The sequence below is a fragment of the Falco punctatus genome (genome assembly GCF_963210335.1).
Source record: "Falco punctatus genome assembly, chromosome: 6".
NCBI lineage: Eukaryota > Metazoa > Chordata > Aves > Falconiformes > Falconidae > Falco > Falco punctatus.
Genome location: NC_137585.1, coordinates 46,936,698 through 46,955,748, shown reverse-complemented (window position 1 = coordinate 46,955,748; position 19,051 = coordinate 46,936,698). Strand labels below are relative to the sequence as shown.

At 37.8% G+C, this 19,051-nt stretch overlaps 1 protein-coding gene across 8 annotated transcripts in view; it reads left to right on the top strand.

Moving 5' to 3' along the window:
* Positions 1 to 19,051, top strand: part of ANKS1B (ankyrin repeat and sterile alpha motif domain containing 1B) — a 441,931-nt gene that overhangs the window by 242,955 nt on the left and 179,925 nt on the right. The window lies entirely within an intron of this gene.

Sequence of the window (19,051 nt, the reverse complement as noted above, 5' to 3'; positions counted from 1 at the left end):
ATTGAAATGAATATTGACAGTAAAGAGAGCAGCTTACTTGTGAGGTTGTTACATAATCACTTTTCTACCTGCTTCAGTATTCCCATTACCTGAACCTCTAGCAAAAATCCTGACCACATTTCTGATAAAAGTATCAGAGCTTAAAATATTATTAATCACCTCTTTTAAAAGATATTTTTAGTGCCCATGTATATCTTGGAACAGTTCTAACTTTTCATAGCTTACATCTGCATATTAGAAACAGAAGTGAAACAGCATGACTATTATGACTATAAAATCATCACATGGGTTGTGGTTTTCCTATTTAGTTTATTTTACCAATATCATTATATGCTTTTGCGTACCTGATTGGGAATTTAAGGCACAGACCTCATCCACTTCCACATTATAATAGTGTAGTTTTCTTCCTGTTTTTACATGGCTGCCGTGTGATCTTTTGCTTATATCAGTAAAAATCATTTGAATCTTTACCTTTAAATTTACTTGAAAACAAAACTGCAATGGTGTGCTGTCAGCCCAGCAATGTAAAAAAAAAAAATCAAAAATGTGTTTCAAGCTACAGTTTCCCAAAAGTAACTGCATATTCTTATATATGTTGTAGCATTAATTACATAAGGAAGTGATTGTGTAGTCTTAAAGAGATTACAGAAGGAAATTGTTCACAAGAGGCTGTAGGTGGCATAACAAATGCAGATGGGCACACCTACCACAGGTACAAGATGAGCACCAGAGGAGCCAAAGAAACTGCCCGGGAGGGCTTTCCAGTCATCCCCTGGCTGTGAAGGGGCCTGAAACACATTCTGGGGAAATCTATCAGATTTTAATTTCCTACATCTTTTGTACATATACTTACGTAAACATACACATTATATATGAGATACTAATATTCAATATGCAAATCAAACTTTTCAGGTATCAGGCAGATTAAGTTATGCCTGTATGCTTGTGTGTTAGCTAATATTTTCCTTTCTGAAGCCTTTTCTGAAGTGGTTTGTTTTTAAATATATATTGAAGGTAAAATACATAATTACTCTTTATATTAGTTGGGGTAGCATGCAAATGTGGATGCAAAATTTGACTCTTAAATGCAATTATTAAGTAAGAGGCTGGAAAATTGCCTAGTAATAAAAAATGTATAATTTCAATAATTTAGTAATTCATAATTTATTGATTTTACACTGTTCATCATGCTACTACATACTTCAGGTTTTGTTTGTAGCATAAATTGAATAGTTCCCATATTTTCTTGGAGATAAAAATTATCAGAAGACACCAAATTATTTTTATATTATTATTTTTAACATATCAGCATTATGTAAGGGAATTCTCTCCTGAAAATTTAAATGACTGTTTCAAAAAATATTTTCCATTCTAGCCAAAATGGTAAAGAGGAAATTAAACTTGGAAGTATATAGGACTATGAAAGAAGAAAGACCTGCTATGCTAAGAGAAAAATTCAGATTACTCCAAACTTACATGTGTGGTAGTCTTCCTTAATATGAGAGAACTGCTTTACCCTTATTAAAGGGGTTTACATATTAGGATGTTTTTTACAATCTTATTAAATTAAGTGTTTCAGATAGGTTAGCTACTCTACACTGAAGAACTCTAACACTTCAATGCAGTAAAAATCAGTTAGACATATTTCTTCTTCATTCTGTACCATATTCCTGCTTTTGTTTTTCTGGAAGCACATTCTGACCTGCATTTATTCATTCTGTTGCCTAAGCAACAACCATCACACTCCGATTAAGTATGATTTAGTAGTACAGGTCTTACTAGATGTTCAGAACAGGAGAGGGAATATCACAATGATATAATTAATGTCCACGGAATAACATACATCTGAGAACAAATATATCTTCTTTATTCTACTCTCAACAGCAGAATTCCATTAATTACATTAGCATTCTAATAAAAAGGTATTTGTCAGATAAAAAGATTTCATGGTTAATCATTTGTTATATTGATTAGTAGAAAATAACTCCTTGTGTTTAGTCCCCCTTGGCCATTAGGAAAGTTATTCACTAGATGACTTAGAATTAGGAAGATTTATTTATATTAGGTGAAGTGTGTGGACTTTGTGGCAAGAAACAGGCTATTTCCTATTAACTTTACAGTATGAATATCTTTCCATAGCTCATTGATATATATGTATTAAAAATATGTTGAAACATAGTATTAAGATATTAGTTGTGTTTTCATGAACTATATTTCTACAAGTGCAATTCCTACCTACTATTAGTGTTGTGCAGGAATGACACTTGCATAATATTAGTAGGCCCAAGGCAGATGCAGTCCCAAGACTTGGTTCCTGTGTGCTTGGAGGAGTAGAATCATACTTGAATATGTGTGTGTATGTATAAATATATATATATATGCAATCATTATTAACTTTGATTTGTTGTGTAATAGGCTGCAGTCTCCTTCAGATGTAAAAATTTGTAGTGACCTTGTGCAGAGATACTCTGTATTTGAAGATGCAGATGATCTTGCAGTTTCATAATGTGAAGGCTATATTCTAGTTAAACTAACTCTAAAGCACAGCAATTAGATCAATAAATAGCAGTATATAAACTAGTTATAAATAAGGAATTGAATCAGTGAACATCTTTTTGATGGATAGGTCCCATGGATGTCCCTGGGACAAGTTATAATCTTTATGCAGACTTGCAGGCCTACGTAACTTGGTATGCTGAGAAAAAAAGTTAAATTGAAAAGAAACAGATGAAAATATACAAATGTGCGAGGTCACTAGATCCTTGCATGCATCTTTCTAAAACTCTGCAGTTTCATCAAAGACTCCATTCTGGATTCACAGAGATAAAAGCAGTTCAATCAAATCACTGCCCAGTGGGGACTGGTTCTGATTAAAGACTGCATATGACTATCTATTTATAGGTTGTTCTAATAATTTAAGATATTGTGAAATGTTATCACTTGCTTAATATTGCAGTTTAACGAAGATAGTATCTCTTGAAAAGATTTATAAAACATTGTATGAGAGAAACAGGGACCAGGCAACCAAAACTTAACAGAAACATATGAAGCATTTTATTATATTTTTTGGCATCCCAAAATATTGTTCACTAGTAACACTTAACCTGAATTGGCATTAGATACTGGACTTTCATTGCTGCAATGAACTTACAAATATGCACTTCTACCCTTCAGGTACTTAAATGGCTAGCACTGCCTGAGGATCTGAGTATTACCTAAGTATTTTTTAAAATCCTCTGGTTTCCACCGTCGGGAAACTGAGGCATAGAGTGACTGCAGGGTGGAATTTAAAACTGCTTATACATTTGAGATAAGAGGCACTAGTTCTTAAAATAGCTGCTAACATAGTGTTTAGCAGATCAACAGTTGCTTAAACATAGGTATCTAGTACCAATTGAGATACTGTAGGGAATCCAGGAATTCCAGACAGAGGTGACAGATATTACTGAGGACCAGAGACAGCCAGGCCTTTCATGATTAGCAGTTGGATTCCAGGTGGGATGCCACCGAGTATCTCAGATGGCTCTAGAGTCCTGAATCTTATGCAGCTGAAATGAATCTTAAATGTTGTAGGTCACACAGCACTTGTGTCATGTCTAGAAACTAAACATAGATGTCTTGAGTTTCCACCTAGTATCTTAGCTGCATATGCATTTCTTTTCCTTCTCATAATTTTCAGTATTTGTATTCGTCCTGTGAATTACCTGCACAAGTATTTACCTAGTTTCACAGTCCTGGGCTTGGACTACCTTCTCAGCTACCCTTAGCTGCCTGTTTTGGATATAGTTTTGAGTTAAGCTGTGACTTTTCTTTCTCCTTCCCACCCTCTCTTTCTTTGTTTGTTTCTTTTATTTCATTTTTCACTAGGTCTGGAGGTTTATTAGTCAGCTGAAGTTTGTCTGGAGACTATCCTCTCATGTGTCATTGCTGGGATTTGCTGTCCTGGAATACCCAGTAAATCTTCTTGCCTTTAATCTCCCTGGAGGATCTTAAAGTCTGTATCAAATATAAAGAACAGAAGAAATTTTATTTCTTTAGAGTGAAATCCACCTGAAAGAAATTCTCTGTGTGCATTGTCTCCAAGTCCTGCACTTGAAGAGACCATCACAGCTTTTATCCAAAAATACCTGGTACAGAGACTGATGATTTGGGCATTAGATGAAAGCTTGAAAGAGTGAGTCAGTCTGCCAACACCTTTCTTAAATTAGCCATACTGCAGATGATGAAAAAGAGGCCAGTGTCTGACAGGGGTTCTAGTCTGTAGTGACTTCGGTGACTTTCAGAAGCCAACTCCCAATGCGCTTAGGAGAGCAGATTTACCTTTGCAGCATCCAGGCTCTGAGCTATCCATGCCTATAATGGCTACTGCAAAGACTCATCAGGGCACTCATGCATCATCTGAAGCATAAGAAGATTTAACAAGCATTGGCTGTGTGTAGCTTACCCAGAAATTAAGAACTGTTTATGGCAACTTTAAAACTCACAGTCAATAATATGCAGCAAGCCAAATTTTTAGCAGGGTGGAAGGAATGTTAGTACCACTGATGCTAGAATAAGCTGTGGGTTTAAGATTTTCTGTACATCTAGTAAAATCTTAGGATATATACCTGGAACCAGCTTCAATGCCTTCATCTTCACCTCACTTGCAGACTGCAGGATGTACTTTTAGTTTGTGGCAGATCTGTAGAACTTGGCACTAAAACTGTGGAGCTCCTGTCACTGCCAGTACGGCCTTGGCTTCTTCCCTGAACAAAGTGGTTCTTTGTTACTCTTCTCTCTTCTGAGTCTTCATCTCCTTCATCTCAGTAACCTTTTGCAACTGCGGCTCCTGAGGCAGGCCAACTCTTCCCTTAGTCCAGCCTGTTAGCCAAACATAGAGTGGGGCAGAGATAAAGTTCAGGTGTAGACATCTACATGTGTACCAGGCAATGGATGTTTAGGGCTCAGTTCAGTTGACCACGTGTCAGAATCACTTGAGATGTTTTAAGACATCTGTGTATGCCTGGAATATATGATACAGGATCTATGGAAAACCCATACCAGTCTGGAGCTTCAGCTGGGTTCCAGGCAATGTACATGTTCAGCACCTCAAATGAGTCTAAATTCGTATCTGTGGGCAACTAGATAAGCACCTAATCAGCCATTAAAGCCAATGGAGCATAGAATGCAATTTAGCTGACTGGCTGACTATTAGGTTATTTATTTTAGGATAAATTAAAGTAAATGTATCTGGTCAGCTAAATCACTGTCTAGGCTGTATTGATTTATTTTTTTTTTTACTGGGTCTTCTTAAGCTATCTTGTAGACAGAGAAATTTTGATGGCTCAATTTGGGCTACAACCCATACAGGGTTCACCAAAAAAGGAACATTTTTTTTTATTTATTCAAGCTTTTTCTCCTCCCTCAGAACATCCAGCCCTGAGGCTTCAAGATCTTTTTCATCCTAGTAGGGATTCTTGCTGTAAAACCTGCAAATTAGAGCTCAGGTGGGTGCCAAAGATGAAGGTTGTGCCTGTCATCCTGCAACAGTAACAGCTCTAACAAATAATCCCATTCCATGTGCTCCAGTCAATGCTTCCACCATGGTATTCCTCAAGCTGGTCAAGAGACAGAAGGGCTTATTAATGTAGTCCTCCATATCACATGTGTAAATAATAACTTGCTCTGCCTTTCTGTCTTGAGATCTCAGAGCATTCTTCATCATCCTGTGTGAGTGCATGCAGATCTGTAGAGGCAGTGCTCGTTCCCCAGTGGAAAGGGATTTTAGAGGAATCTTCCTCATGTTTATATATCTGTATATATCGCATGTGTGTGAAAAACACAGGCACTGTAAGCTGGTGACTGATCCTACACTTGACAAAGGACTTTATGGGAAGTTGGCAGTAATGATTGCTCAACAGAGGAAAGAAAAACAAGACAGAATTTTTTGTATTTCACTTGAAGAATTGATTCATAAGAAATCTATGTCCAAACAGACTGTTGACTTAATTAAGACATCCTGGGTATGGTGGATTTCTTGAGAGTCAGAGGGAGTATGTTTTAATCTAAACCTGTCTCAACAGTTGTATCTTGAAGGTATAATCAGGGATGGATCCATCTGCCAGTCTGCAAGGTTCTGCTAAGTTAACCTTTAGGTGAGGGTTTCTCTGGTTGTCTGGAATACTTGGCCATCTCTATTTAGTTGTTCCACACAAGGTTGTACATACAAGGCATATAGACAGGGCTTCAAGCTGTACGCTTGGTAGACAATCCAGGTGCCAGTATATGCGCTGGAATGTCCTTCCACTCACCTCTGCCGTTCAGGTTAGCGATATCCAGTGTATATGTGCCTCTCTGGGGAAGCTCACTCTACTGTAGTCTGAGGAAAGAGCTTGTCCAATGTACTTATCAATGTAGTGGGCTCAGTCTAACCCTCACTAAGAACAGAGGGCCAAATCCAGACGTTGAAAGCCATTGTATGTAGTCACCGCTAAAAGTGAAACCATTTCATGATACATAGCTGTGAGTACGGTACTTGAGGACTGGAATTAGTCCCATCTGTTCTAACAATATGTTAAATATTAATGTTAAATGTTGTGCTTGAACTAAAAGACTGCCTAGCGCAGAGGCTGGCTTTCATGCTGATGTACAAAGCCTGATGAACTGTATTCTGAGACAATTCTGAGGAATTGTCTGTTGGCCCTGAATACAAGTTTTAGAGAAACTAGTAGCAGATATATCATCTGAAATTTAGGTTGTTAAAGCAGATTAAAATTTTAATAATCAGTATAAAGCATGACATTTTAATAACTCATAAAATAAGAGATGCAATGCCGATACAATGTTCTTGCTATGTATCTATTTAAGGCTAAAACCTTCCAGCTGATTTTGTTAGCAAAGCAAACAATGCTAAATCTTCAAGAATTAGAAGTGTTTGTGTATAGAATGATGTGTATAATGCTATTCTTCATTACTAATGAAAGATATGAAAAACATGGCAATATGTAAAGGTCATTAAAAGTAACAAAGTTTACGTGTTGAGAGAGGCGAAAAATCTGAGGTTTTGCTCTTCAGAGTAAAAAAATGAAGATTCAAAGGACAATCAGTTTATAATTGTATTTACATTGTAGGTGCATAGTGGAAACCTTTACAATGGAAGGTGATGGTAGACATAAAACAGTGGCCTGTGTTTAACAGCTTCTGTAATGAGCTTACTAATAACCTGTATGTTACAGGTTATTCTTAGTTATTTCATATGGGAATGTATCTTAATAATTTAAAAAAAAAATAATAAAAGGAGTTTTTAAAGGAACACATTATACAGTTGTGTATACTACTGTTTTAGAACAGCATTGTCTGACAAGAAACAATTAAATGAAATCTGGACCAGTAGACAAATTAATCTCAGTGACAGACTTCCCTGACTAAGTTAAAGATGTTTGAAGGACACAGCAGTACAGAGGAGCTTGATTACAGATACTTATATGGATTCGGGAGGAGTTACCAGGTAAAGGTTAATGGCTACTAAACAGATGACTGGAAATAATCAAAAGATTCTTGGACCTGTTATCCTTTATGAAGGAAGACTAGATGATGAAAGAAAAGCTGAGGTAGTTATAAGATCAAGTATTAATGCAGATGAAAAAAATAGAAAAAAATCTAAAATAAAGAGAAAATACATCATGAAAGAACAGATAAATAACAAAAATACAAAAAGGAAAAAAATCAGGAGAGAAAATGACATTTCATTAACTATATCAGTAGAATACATTCAGGTAAGGGTTTATCAATATGCTGTAGCTAAAAGGATCTTGACATTAAGTTATGACTACCACTAGAAGTCAGATAAAACCCATTTTATATTTAGAAAGAACAAACTATGAGAATTAGTGAAATACTGTGTTAATGAAGACCATTGAGATATTAGAGAGAGAGGGAGAAAAAGAAAAATATACTTCAAGCAGATAAACGAGTGCTTGGTTAATTAAAATATCTGAATCATCTAGGTTAGGTGGTGTTTGATTAAGGGTCTTAAGAAACTGAAGAGGACATACTAGATCATCTTTAAAAACTCCTGGAGAATGAATGAATTATTAGAGGATAAATAAAATACAAATGTAGTACCAATATCTATTTCAGATCACAGGATTTGCCCTCAGTATAGATTTCCAGTCTCCTGACCCCTTTGTCTTCAACCATGCAACTAATGTCTTATTTCTGTCTTTCACCATGTAACTAATGTCTTAGGAAGGAAGGAAATGGATGGTGATGTTATTAGCAATAGTTACTGTCATCAGTAATGAGTCTGGTAAGGAGAAAGTGGGGAACAGAATATCGCAATGGGATATAATGAGAAGAGAATAAAGCTAAATGAAGTAACTGTGCAGTTGGGAGATGAACAAATTATTTAAGGGAAACCAGTAAAGAAACAGTTTTATTGTACAACATATTGTACCTCTCATCGTGTAGATGAGAAGTTTTCCTTCCCTCAAAAATAATGAAAATTTTGACAAGAGAGACAGGCTTAATTTTGCTGGTAAAACTACAGCTACCTTTTAAAAGCTCTTCTAGAATGATGTACCAGAATAGCCATGCAAGCAAGCCATTCTAAATTTCCTGGGCACCTAAATTTTCTCTCCTTCAGTTTAGAGATCTTCCATTTTCCCATACACTGGTGAAAATGTTTCCTTCTCCCACACACCATGTCCATATATTTTTTTATGGTACCAATACCCCAACATCAGTTTTAACCTTCGGAATGACAAAAGCAATGAAACCTGTGAAGCCCTTATCAATATGCTATCCCTTCTGCCTCCCCATCACAACACGCTGTCTGTTCTGCCTATTCACACATGCACTCACACACACACACACATGCACACACACATTCAGACATTACACAAAAAGGGAATTAACTAAGGTGAAAAATTCCATGTGCTCAGAAATAAAGAGCTGGAGAGTTGCAGTACCTGTGCAACCTCAGTTCAGCCCTCACTTTCATATGCCTTATGATATAGTCTTCAGTCACAGGTTTCTTGACTAATTTTCTCCCTCAAAATTCCTTCCTCATTTAGTGTACTGAGATTTTAGTATGCACAAGCATACATTTCAAAGCACTAACAGTTAAAAATAAAACTTGTTTTTATTTTTTCTAATGTTGCATTGCCTAATGATTTTACAACCTTAACCCAATGGTTGTGTAAAACAATGATGAGACCCCTAAACTGCCTTCTCCTCCCGTTCAGCAGTGGCTTACACTTATCTAGTATTGTTTGTCTGGAATATTAGAACTGAGTTAACACTAAATCACTTACACATCTAAACAAGCTTTTCATTTGCATTTATGTTTTAGAAACTGGGTTATAAAGAGTTAGGAAAGATAAAAGGGTAACACTTCAGATTATAACTTTAGACAATTAAAAAATGATATATTTAGTTAGAAAGATTTTTTTCATGATTTTTCAGAAGCAGAGGTCACCTCCAAAAACTTTGCCCAGGTGTTTTACATGGGTCTAAGCACAGGTTCGGTTCTAAGAATGTTTGATGTTCTTGACACTCAATGGGAAAAAAGATACACTCTTCAATGGCTGAAAGCAAGGTAAAGGCCTAGTACAAACAAAGCAAACTGCCTTCTCTTAACTATGATTCTATTCCACATAAGCATGATTGGTTGAATTAATAAGCTTTTATTTGTCTTAAATACAAGGTCACACAATGGAATTCAAACCCTGTCTCTGGTCTTCTTCTTAGTCCACTCCTGACTGAAATGTATTTTCAGGAAAACAAGTAATATAAATGCCACTTTACTTCCCAAATAATTTACTTCTGTAGACTCTAAAACACTAAATTAAATATTTCAAACATTTTATTCACTATGGAATGTATTACATTCTGTATCTTTTGGTGTCCCTCATTAAGCTCCAATCATTGTGCATATGGGATAAAATCACCATGCAACAATACATTGTATTTGTTTTAGACAGGCTAGTGCTGATGAAATTAAGAATATAAACACTTGTTGTACATACAACCCATGACTTAAATGAAATCTTATTTTTCAGACATTTATTGGTATTATTTTATGCAGTATTTTCTTGAATTATTGGAAACTGAATTATTTAATAACATTATTGAAGGAACAACAATGTGTTAAATTTGCAAGATGTACCATAGCTGCTCTAGATTTGTGTTGAAGGTCTTTCACTGGATAATAATTCTTTGAAAAATTTGATCTAGATGGAAGTTTTGAAGTATAAAAGCCAAAGTATTTGCCCAGGTGGCAGATGTGTAGGGATAAGGTTACTGTGGATGCAAATGCTAACAGTCAAGTTTAAATAGTGAAAACTGGAATAGCACGAATAAAAATAGGCTGGATAAACACCTATCAAATGACCTTTCTGATATAAGTTGAAAACGGTATTTTTTCTGACTGCCTAGTTAGCAGCCATGAATTGGTAAAGAGTGGCCTTCTCTGCACAACCCGCTTTTGCAGTTAGGGAGAGGGGAAAAAAATCTGCAACTTATTCACTTGACTCTTACAGCTTACTCTAAAACCAAATACATGTGCATCTTAAAATCTCTGAAATGATTGATAGCTTCTATTCTTCAGTAGCCACATTATTTAACAGCTTTTTCACTGTTTCAGGTATGCTCTCTCCAAACAGTTCTCTTTTTAATTACATAGAAAGCCCACTTCTTGAAGTAAGTTAAGATGGCGTTTATAAAGAAATAATAATTCTTAGCTGCTATGCTGTGTTAGGATAAAAGATTGCACAATACTGAGTTGGTTTTTAGCCTTGATCCATTTTTAAATATAGTATGAATATTATAGTTCTGTTAGCTTCTCTGAACTCCCTAGGCATCCCTCTTGTTGCCAGAAAGGAATTGTAAATTGACAATGCAAGTTATTTTATTTCATTTTCCATCTCTCTTGGAATTTGGAAATGTGTCTGTTCTGTCTATGAACTTTTTATTTCCTGACATTCTGATTTCTCAAGTACTTGTTTTATTGCCCGTAGAAATAGTAGATCTTCACTTTCTGCCCAGAAAAATAACTTTATGCAGCAAGAGTGGAATATTATGCCAAAGAACCCAGATACAAACAAATCTTTGTTTCCCTGTATTATCAGGCTTTTTGTCAGCAAATTCTGCTGTCCTTGCTTGTATGGTTTGATTTCTGTCTGTCTCCTAACTCTGCTATGTCTGTAATAGCATCTTGCTTCATATATGTATTTGCTTAAAATCCATGCTGTTTCCTTCGTGAACAATAGGAAATGGAGACTCGGGGGGAAGAGAATAAAGGAAACACTTGCTAGCACATGCAGAAGAAGCCTTGTCCAGGGGGAACGCATAGGACAGTATATCTAAGTGTCTTTTCTGAGGTCCACCTTTTGATTTGAATTATGAGTTTGGGGAAGACATTTCTCTGTTCCCTTAATAATCTAGCTAGGAATTTATGTAATATTGCGGGGCCACATATATGAAATCAAGAGAGGATCCTGGTATAGAAGTATCTTTATATTAAGAGCTAGTTTGTGCTTGTGCCTGTCCTTTGATAGGTTTCTAAGTACCTGTAGTTGGAAAGCACAGTTTCTCAGGAGTGAAACAGAGGTATCTAGATTGTCTCAATAATCTCACTGAGTACCTTCATTTAAGTTCTGAATAAATTCAGTAGCAAAGGGTAGACTCAAGCTCAAAATAGTGCAGAAAAACAGAACAAGTATTTAATACTTATTAATATGTTTATTTCTCCCCCCCCCCCCAATGTATTAGGAACATTTTCTGTGTATGAGGTAGGTATATGTAATTTATCATTACTTTAATGTTCAAGTCATGCATTTTATTACTTCTACAAGCCAAAGTCACAGCAGACCTGTTTCTTAGTGTTCTACTTGTCTCTCCTGGAGCTATCCAGGTACCGCGGTTCCTTTCTCTTTATTTCTGAGATTCTTTGTGTCTGACCCTCTCCCCTGAAATGCATTTGTGTTTCTGAGCTCTCTCCCTGCCCCATCACCCCTGCAGGCTAGACTCTTCTTGTGCTCCCCATGTCCTCCTTTTCTCCATTTCTTCTTTCCTCAGTAGAAATTACTTGTATCTTTTTTGTCTCCAAATCCAAGGAAGGAAGGGAGGAAAGGAAGAAAGGAGGGGGATAAAAGAAAAGAGAGGGTCAAAGGATATGTGCTTCACACCTAAGTTCTTTTACTGACTTAAAACATTTTAAAATGTTTTAGGGAGTCCTGAACAAAAGCAGAGGGACACTTAACGGGATGGTTTTCACAGAGGTGTTCTTGTAATTCTTTGAGAGACAGCCCTGCCCAACAGAGCTGGTGCTGAGTGAGAGCTGGTTTGCTTGGCTGGGCCTAAGCTAAGCTGACTTCTTGCAGAAAGCTGGCTGTGCTCTCCAGCATGATCTGTAGTACCCTATTATTCAGACTTTGCCACTTTCCAAGGTGTCTCACGCTTCTGAATTACCTGGACACCTAGCTACAAGTTGTGGTGAGCTTTTCCGATAAAAATGTTGCACTGAAACCCTTTGATGCATGTGTGCAAGGGAAGGGACGGAATTTGGATTTGCTGAAGTGTGAGTGGTCACAGCTAAAACTGAATTTGGCTACTGTTGTCCTTTGAATACATATGTAGACCGATACTATATATTCAATGAAATGGAAGAAAACAACCCCTGCATTTAGGCACTGAGAACTAACAGATTAAAAAAAAAATCTTAATTCTTTATTAGTGCTACTTTAATTCTCTATCTGTATAATGGATATAAAAATGCTACCTTGCCTTGAAGGAGTCTTATAAAATACATTAATTCCTAGTTTGGAGCTGTCTAATATTATTTCAATCAATGTCTAAAAAAAGTCTGAAGAAAGTGAGTCATTCTTACTGGTGAGGTCTTCAATGGAAAACTATATATAAGACATGGACCCACACACAGAATGATAAAGGCTAAAAAAAGAAATATCAGCAATCTTATTTTGTAAGTACCATCCATCCCCCTGCACTGAATTAATGGATTATTCAGAAATGTAATTATACTGTGTGTATGATGACAGGTAGAACATGTATCCTGGAGTGAAGGGTGGGTAGCCAGTGTTGAACAGTCTTCATCCTGGTATTTTGTAGCTTTGTGACTTTGCAGCATTCCTTTAATGTGTAGTGATCAGCAGCTATTTTCTATTTTATGCATTAAAGTAACTTTTCCTTTTAAGAAGGGGTACTGAAATCTGGAAATTATATCAAGTGAAGTTACAGTCTTCCACAATCTTGTGTCACTAGATCAGAAACATACAGTTTTATTACCCAGTTTGTTGGTAGCACTTGTCTGATTTGGACCCAATAGTAGAGGAAAAAGAGACCAGTGAGCCTCACAACTGTGCACCAAGATCATTAGGAGCATTTTTTATCAAAAAAAAAGAAAAATTAAAAAAATTTCCTTACAAGGAAATCTGCAAAGCATCAGTAAAAGAACTGCTTTAATTTGAATAGAGACAGGCCCAGAAGACTCCTTAAACGTTAGTTGTTAAATGCAGTGTCCTTCCACACGAAGGGGATTGGTGGAAGTGCTCTTCACAGTAGCATCAGGAAGAAGGATGCCAGACCAGCTGGGCTGACTTGCCTGAAGGTTTCCTTAGGACTGAAGGAAATGAAATAATAGAGCATCAGATTACTGGACTCTGACAGTAGATATCCTAACATGAGTACTTGGAAAATCATCTGTGTAGCAACATTCCAGAACCCCTTCCATAGTGTTTTGGGGCTGGATCAGTCTGTGTATGGTATTACTACCCTAAAAATATATCAAGCTGTCCTCTTATTAATTTTGAACATTGCTAATTCAGATTTTTAAGAAAATGCAGTACATCTATGGGAATAATCAATCTCTCAGACAAAGAAAAACAGAACAAGTTTACCTTTGTATAGAAGATTCGCGAAACCAAATACTATGTGATATGCAGCAGGGATAATTCAGAGTTCTATATAAAGGTGTTAGGACTGTCTGTATGAGACCAATATGTGACTTTTAAGTTTCACAGCTAGTACTTCCTTTGGCTGGAGACAAGTTACAGTTCAATTTCTGAGAGCAGGCTTCTTCAAATGCATGGATTATTTTTCTTATATTCACTGGTAAAAAAAGATCATGCCTGCCATTATATATGTCAGTAGTTTATGAATTGGTATTAAAATATCATGTTGTGTGAGTGTTTGTGAGTTCTGACTGCTCAGTTACGGGCAGAAAACACAGTACTATGGTGGTCTAATTACTGCTTTTGTGTTGTATCTGAGATAAACGATACAAGAATATTTGCAAAAGAGTGAAAAATGTGTAAATAGGGCAGAGAATGTGAACAGAAAGAAAGGTCACAGTATTAGAACTGTATCTGAATACAATATGTGGATTGGGAATAAATTCCACAGGGGGAATAAACAGATGTGAAGGGATGAAGGGAACAGAAAGTAGACAGTTTATGGTTTGGCTCACAGAGCCAGAAATCTAATTTTGCATTTTTTGGTTTATTTATTCAATGTGTTTGTTTATTTTTACATTACAGAATTATAAATGTTATTGTTCAACGGCCAGATACTTTAAAATTGTGGGCAAACTGTTTTGATGCCTGTGGTAATTAGTATTTTATATGAGATCCACTCAATAGCTACACGGGACTTTTTTTAGGTTTGGGGTCACGGTATTATTGGTGACATAGCTAGACCATGCTACATGAAATGCGATTGTTTAATGCTATAAATATATCGCCATGGGTTGACAAAGATATATTAAGAAATGTAGTGATTGAGTGATTGTATCAGTGGCTACCCAGTTGTTTTCGAAAACGGAACCTTTAATTTTTAGACAAATTTAGCATAAATAGAATGTCTTTCCCTCATTTTTTGGACTTGTTGTCCAGTTATACCTCATTCAAGTGTTTTAGAGATCAATCAGTAAAGGACAGAGATTGAAATACCCCTTCATGCATAGAAGGTATGCTATTCATAGGGACCTTGACAGGCTTGAAAAGTGGGTCCAGTGAACCTCATGCAGTTCAACAAAGCCCAGTGCAAGGTTCTGCACATGGACTGGGGCAATCCCCAATATCAGTACAGACTGGAGGAGGAATTAGGAGCAGCCCAGCAGAGAAGGACTTGACTTAGGGATACTGATAGATGAAAAATTGGGTAAGAGCCAGCAATGCACACTTGCAGCTTAGAAAGCCAATCCTGTCCTGGGCTGCATCAAAAGAAGCGTAGTCAGCAGGTCAAGGGTGGCAATTCTCCCACTCTGCTCCACTCTAGTGAGACCCCACCTGCACACAGCTTTGGAGTCGCCAGCACAAGGAAGACCTGGAGCTGTTGGGAGTGGGTCCAGAGGAGGGCCATGAAAATGATCAGAGGGATGGAGCATCCCTCCTATAAAGACAGGCTGAGAGAGTTGGGGTTGTTCAACCTGGAGAAGAGAAGGCTGCAAGGACACCTTATTGCAACCTTCAAATATATAAAAAGGGGGCTTATAGGAAAGATGGAGGGAGACTTTTTACCAAGGCCTGTAGTCACAAGATAAGGGGCAATGGTTTTAAACTGAAAGAGGGTAGATTCAAACTGGATATAAAGGAGAATGCTTTTTAAAATGTGTGTGGTGGGACACTGGAAAAGGTTGCCCACAGAAGTTGTGGATGCCTCATCACTGGAAGTGTTCAAGATCAGGTTGGCTAGAGTTCAAGATCAGGTTGGCAACATGAAAGATGTCCCTGCCTATGGCAGGGGGGCTTGACTAGATGATCTTTGAAGATCCCTTCTGACCCAAAACATCTGTGAATCTGATTCTATAGAATCATAGAATCACAGAATCATTTAGGTTGTAAAAGACCTTTAAGGTCATTGAGTCCAACTATACACACCTAAGGCTGCCAAGTTTGCCCCTAAACCATGTCTCTCAGTGCCACATCTACACATCTTTTAAATACCTCCAGGGATGGTGACTCAACCACTTCCCCACGCAGCCTGTTCCAGTGCTTGATAACCTTTTCAGTGAAGAAATTTTTTCCTAATATCCCATCTAAACCTCCCCTGGTGTAACTTGAGGCCATTTTCTCTCATCTTAGCACTTGCTACTTGGGAAAAGAGACTGACACCCACCTGGCTACAACGTCCTTTCAGGTAGTTGTCAAGAGTGATAATGTCTCCCCACAGCCTCCTTTTCTCCAGACTAAACAACCCCAGTTCCCTCAGCCACTCTTCATAGGATTTGTTCTCTGGATCCTTCACCAGCTTCATTGCCTTCTTTGGACACGCTCCAGCACCTTCAGTGTCTTTCTTGTATTTAGGGGCCCAAAACAGAACACAGTAGTCGAGGTGCAGCCTCCCCAGTGCTGAGTACGGGGGGATGATTCTAAGTATCCTTTCTTCCACGTAGTCTGTGAACTTCAGCCTGTCATCATAATACAGTTTTGAAGGTATTATAAAGCCCTTACTTTATTTCTTGTGGAATATATCATCCCAAAGTTTATTTCTAAGGCTAGTCCAATGCTTCTGCCATCTCTGCAACGCATAAAAAGAAATAAATTTTGCAGTTCAGAGATGATTTGCTACAATCTAGAAAAGGATGGTAAATCAGCTTCCTCAGTTGCTAAAGAGAAGCTGAGTCTTACGTATCCGTTGAAATCTATGGTGGATTTGTATTTAGCAAAATCAGGTCTTCTGCCTGCTATATATCCAGCACTTAGTCTCTAGTGTAGCTAAATGCCCATATGCTTAACTTTAAATTAGACCAAAGATGAGAGTGAAAAAAATTATATAAGACAAATTATTTATGTATTTTGCTTTTCTGGGCAGTTTTGGCCACTAGCAGAGTCACTGAACCAATGAGTTAGAGAGGCCTTTGATCCCACCTAGTATGGTCATCGTGATGATTCTTGAGAACTACAGCCTTGGTTCAGATTCTCTAGCATGTTTCTGAGGAGTGTCTGCCTGCTGCTGAGCATAGGCTTCATGGTGCAAACTAGTCATTCTTGAAGTTGCTACATATGAAGCAAAATGCATCCTGATATGATGCCGTAGTCCCTGCATGACACACAAGATGACCAGATGAATGATAATTAGTCCTTTATGAAAATAGGAAAACACACCTCCCAAATCATTACCAGAGAACAATAGCACATGTAGTGACATAAAGCGCATGGGATCACATCACAGTGATCTGCTGGTTGCCATGGTGACGGGAGTGGGCCTGCAAAGCCAGCCACCCGGCTGCTGAATTGGAAGGGATAAGAAAAACACAGCCCACTTCCCATGCAAAATGAATTACAAGAACAAGCAAAGGAAGAAAAGAAAATTGTCAACCCTTAATCAAATGTTCTCTTATTTTTAGAAAGGGTTTGAAGAAAATGGATTCCATCTCTGCTTACCTTTTGGGCTTCAGAGACCTGGCTAGTAGTAACTCTGTACATACTATAGAAATAAATCACAACGGTTTGTATAAGAAAAATCACATGTAACAGAAATCTCATCTATGTGCAGTGGGAGACGACAATACCTTATTCGATCCTATTCATTGGGCCTGCCTTAGCAACCAAAATCTGTACAAATACATTAAAATAGGTCTCAACGTAACAACTGTATTTAGTAGGCAAGCCTGACTGCATATTTTCCCCACACACTTTCAATTTTGACCTAGAGAAAGTTAGTATATTCCAGTTCCTTATTAGCTTACAAGCTCTCTTACCTTTTACTCTTTCTTCAGCACTACAGATCCAAAGCAGCATGGTGGAACATGAAATGCATTTAAACATAGCAAACCAGTGAGACCTAGAAAACACCCTTCATTTTTCCACTATTTCTCATTTGGGGAGCTGCTTCATATTTTATTATATTTAGTAATATTAAAGAAAGCAGCAAGTTCCATTGACCTACCAGCCTCCATTTACTAGCAGCTAGGTGCTGAAAATGCTGTGGGCACCTTAAAGTTAGGTAGTGCCTTCATGTAGCAGCACACAGAGTGGACTCGAAACAGCCAGATAAGGCCTCAAGACCATATTAAAAATGCAGTTAGGTGCAGCAGTGGTGAGCATCACCACGCTTGGCTCTACAGTTCCTGCCTCTGGGAGTGGGATCCCCACGGCTGAACTAGGCACACAAGACCCTGCTTAACCTAATAGGAAGAGAAAGGCAATTCAGAAAGGGGTTTACAATGCTAAGCAGACGAAGCCTGTAAGGTGCTCCAAACCAGGCATTATATCTGAAAGTTTTGTCCTCCCTTTGAAGCCTTGCATTAGACACCATTTGGAGGATGGATTTCCCATGCTGCTCCCTGGATCTTGACATCCCAGTCATCACATTAGGATGAAAACAGCTGGCTCACTGTTTCCTTTCAAGTTACGGTATGCACATGAGTCTGTAGCTCAGAAGTTAGGATACTTGGTTGAAATAAATAGAAAGTCCTGAATTTTTTAGCTTTTTCCCCTGCTTTTTATATTTGGCAGCCACTGCATATAAACCAGAAACATTTCTAGCAACAGCACAAGACTGATTTACCACAGCCAGCTGTCACTGGTCTAAAGGATAATATTCCTTTCTGGCTTACTGACTAAACTTCACAGCAATTTAGTTTCAGCAGGACAAGTGAATGATTCCTCATTATTCCCAGAGTGCCCTTTCATATCAGTTGTTGCATAGCTTGCCATCTTTTAAGGAAATTCAAGTTTGAGAAAGATAATGCGAATCGGATCTCCTGTCTTCTGCATGAATCCTCTAATAGCTGGACTGTGCTATGGGAAAGAAAGATAAAGCCATTCTTCCTCATTCCGTCACATTTTTAAGAAAAAAACATCTGCCAGTTTGTGCTGTGCCTCTGTGTTTCTGCCTTGGGCATGCTCTGAGACTTCCTACCAGATCAAGCTCTGATGGCATCTAAGAGGATGAGCCTGCTTTCTAGACTCACTCAAAGGTCTGGCATGGTTCCTAAGCTTCTCTGTCTGCTCAGAACAGACAGCTCGAACACTGGGCAGCCCAAAGGTAAAGCTGCTGGTGTGAGCCATGCTCAGCTACAGGCAGGAGATGAACAAGCACTTCCAAGACC